Source organism: Mustela nigripes, chromosome X, assembly GCF_022355385.1.
Source record: "Mustela nigripes isolate SB6536 chromosome X, MUSNIG.SB6536, whole genome shotgun sequence".
NCBI lineage: Eukaryota > Metazoa > Chordata > Mammalia > Carnivora > Mustelidae > Mustela > Mustela nigripes.
The window spans coordinates 83,909,098-83,913,069 of NC_081575.1; the positions used below are offsets into that span (position 1 = coordinate 83,909,098).

General features: G+C 46.8%; 1 pseudogene; it reads left to right on the forward strand.

The window, feature by feature from the left end:
* The first annotated feature begins 497 nt into the window (after positions 1–497).
* Positions 498–2,083, forward strand: LOC132007371 (splicing factor 1-like; annotated as a pseudogene).
* Positions 2,084–3,972: the final 1,889 nt, after the last annotated feature.

The window sequence follows — 3,972 nt, forward strand, 5'->3', positions numbered from 1 at the left end:
GCTCCTAGCTGAGCAAGGAGCCCCAGCAGGGTTCAATTCCAGAATCCTGAGATCATGACTCAAGCCAAAGGCAGACACTTAACTGACTGAACCATGAAGGCAACAAGAGGTTTAGTGTTTCATAACAAACTTTTTCAGGGGCTCCTGGGTGGCTCAGTTGTTAAGCATCTGCCTTCAGTTCAGGTCATGATCTCAGGGTCCTGGAATAGAGCCCCACATCAGGCTCCCTGCTCAGCGGGAACTTGTGTCTTCCTCTCCTACTCCTGCTTGTATTCCCTCTCTCGCTGTCTATGTCTTAAAAAAAAAGTTTTCAAAAATGGACCAAATATGTCTGGCCCAGTTGCTGGTGGGGTGAGGGGTGGTGAGACGATGGGCTCCACGTGCTCCATAGCAACGTAATCAGATCCCCTCCCCCTGGAAGGTTCACGAAGAAGCCACCACCACCTGGTCTGGGGGTCACCATGGTGACCAGAGTGCATACCATGATGCTGCTCAACTTCCCAAGTATGAAGTGGAAGAGGAGCCCCTGGAACCAAGATCCAATGAAACAGAAGATGGTGAATCTAGGATTGCCTACAGTTATCCCCCCCGGACTTATTTGGGAACAATCTGCAACTGCTGGACACAGGAGACATGGGCATTCCCCTAACCCTCAGGACAGGTCCCATTTCCCTAAGCCTATCTACAATAGCAAGGGGAAGAGGCTTACTTAACACCTGCAAGTTGCACACCAACCAAATGCCTAAAGTGGCACAACCTCATCACAGAGATGGTTGCCCTCAACCCTGATTTTAAGACTCCTGCAGATTACAAACCTCCAACAAAATGTGTGTGATAAAATAATGATTGTACAAGATGCATATCCAGAAATCAACTTCATGGGGCTGCTGATTGGGCCCAGAGGGGACACCCTGAAGAACACAGAGAAGGAGTATAATACCAAGGTTCTGGTCTGGGAAAAAGGGTCTGTCAAAGAAGGGAAAGCTGGGCACCAAGATGACCTGATGTTGTGTGCAGAAGGTGAGCCATTTCTTGCCCTAGTTACCACCAGCTCCATAGAGAATGTGAAGAATGCCATGGAACAGATAAGAAACATCCTGAAACAGGGTATTGAGACCCCTGAAGACCGGAATGATCTATGGAAGATGCAGCTTCAGTAGTTGGCTTGCTTGAATAGGACCCTTCAGGAAGACAAGAGCAGGATCATAAGAACCTGGTAGAGTTCAGAGACCCACAGCACTACCAATACCATAGCGTGGATCAAGTGTGGCCACGCTGCTTCTGATTGGGTATTCAAAGGCCTGCTGACTCCCAATCAGTTCAGAAGAAAGCATGGATGGTTCAATCTCATGGCTGAACCAGGTGAAGCACCTGTGGTCTCCGCCTCTGGGCCCACCACCATGCCCCTGGTCAGTGCTCCTGGGCCTGCTGCTCCCACCAACAATCCACCTCCCCTGTCTGCCATGTCTACCACCCAGAGCTGCCCGCCTTGAATGATGAATTCTGGTGTTTCAGAGTTGGTCCTACAATGGCATGCACAGAGCTGCTCCTGGAGGTGGTCCCCAGTCTCCCACACCTATTGCCCAGCTTGACAAGTGGACATGCTGGACATCCCATGCAGCATAACCTTAATGGACCCCCACTCCCTTGGACACAGCTACCACCACCACAGATGAACCAGGGCCCCCTCCTGCCTGGGCACCATGGCCCTCCTCCAATGGATTGGTACCTGGGAAGTACACCTGTGGGCTCTGGGGTCTATTGCTCTCATCAAGGAAAACTTATGATGCTAACACCTCCAACGGACATGATGCCACCACTGCCTTCCAGTGGGCAGCCCCCACCACCTCCCTCTGGTCCTCTTCTCCCATGGCAGCAGCAGCAGCAGCCTCCACCACAACCCTTCTGCTCCGCTGCAGTATGTCTTCCAGTACCCCCTTGCCATGGCGGCAAAGATCCCTCCCCGCGGTGGCAATGGCCTGAACCATCAGAGTGAGGACTTTCCAAGCCCAATGTGACCTTTTCAGCTAGACAGCCTCAGAAGCGCCCCTGGTGGACAGGCTGGTTTGGCAAAGCAGCCTGAGTTTGTGGACAGAATCAGAACGTGGGGTCTCCGTCCTTATCATGAAATTTATATTAGTTTTTTGCTTTTTCTCTTGTTATTTCCTTATCTCTTCCTTCCTTCAGACTCCATCCAAGGAGACGGTGTTCCTTAATCTTCTGCTGCAATTAGATTCTTTTCCTTTTTGTCCATTCCTTGTTCTTCTCTTCCCAAGGAGAAGAGAGAGCAGATGGTTTTAGGCAGAAATTCAGCCATTAACGTCAAGCCAGTTGTTGAGGACGGGTTCTTTTGGTTCTCAGATTTTCAGGGTTGCGGTGAAAAAAAATTTTCTTTTTTGTAGTATGAATATTTTTGTCTCTGCCACCTTTGTAGAATAGTGGGTTAATTTCCAGGTCTGGGGTTGACATCCATCTTGGCACTTCTGGAGTGGTAGGTGGGGCCACTCAAGTCACGTTTGACTTGTCTGCCACCCTGGAGAGTCGTTTCCATGCTTCCTGAGCACCTAAGCTACCTCAGATTCCATTTGCTCCCCTCCTTCCTGGAAGGTTTCCTTTTAAATTTTATTTTAATCCCAAACATCTGAATGTTTTGCAGTGTCTAGGGGTTGGAGCCTCTTGTTTTTCATTCTACTTCCTTTTTTCTCCCCTTCCCTCTTCATAGAGTGATTATATTGACAATAATATATAATATGCATTCTCTTCACTGGTTTATCTGCAGAAATTTCTCTGGGCTTTTTTTTTTTTTTTTTTTGGCTTATGATTCAACCCTGTGTTAAAGGAGAGTGTTCCATTGAATACAAGAGCAATGCAGTTAAAAAAATTTTTAAAAAAGCCACACTGAGCTAGTAATTTTAACAATTATAGTAAGGATGTCATTGGTCAGCAGGCCTGTACTCTCATAATGAGATTACAATACTCATTATAGCAATTGAATGATAATTGTATGCAATTGTGTCTGTCTAATAACGGGTTCACTATCTTTACAAACCTTCTCTAGAGATTTTATAGGCCGTCTAGATGGAAATACCCATTGACATTTCTCTCGCTGCTCACACATAGCACGTCCAGTCAGATAATTTCCCAGGACCTTCCCTTGGTCATTGCCTTTATCTCAGCTCCAGCATCCCCCTAATAGGTAACTGCTCTCGGCTCTTGGAACCATTGTGTAGGTCTGAGTATGCCTTCACAGTGCAGGACTAGCAAATTCCCCGAATTGTAGCATTCCAGGAACAGGCTGGGGAACTGCAGGTCCTCTTCACATATATGAAAGTCTCCCCAGGGCTCAAATATCTCAGCTCCTAGATGTGTAATCATGTCTGATGCTGAGATAAGCCAACTAAACCTCTCTGCCTCTTCTAAGCCTTTTCCCAGGGAACTTGAACCACCAAGCATTGCTAATCCCCAGTGTAGGCTCTGGGTTTGTGGGACTGAGACTCAAAGGACTCAAAATGGGAATGTGTCTGTAGCTCTCTTGGAATCTCCAAAGACTTTCCTCACGAGGTCAAAACTTACTCGCCTGCTTTTAGTAACCTGCTATGGCCTTCTTCCATATGCTTCCCTTTTTGGATAGGCTTTTGCACTAAATATATCATTACTTCTTTACTGTGTCTGCTGATGCTCTTATTAGGTCTTTCTCCATTCTTTCAAGCTTCGCATAAACTTTTACTCTGACTTTCCCCCAGTTACTTCTGATAAAACTTTCAGTTATATTTCAAGAGCTTAAAGGATGTGAAAATTTTCAGACTATTTCACTTTGATTCACACATCCTCTCCATTTCCTTCATCCTTATTGTCTTTATTAGTTCCTGGTGGGAATCTAGCAATATGGTCCTATGGAAGCGGGTTTAGGAGAAACCAGTTTGGCCTTGGTGGTTTGCTCTAAAGGTCATCAAGGTGGCCTGCTGCTAGTTC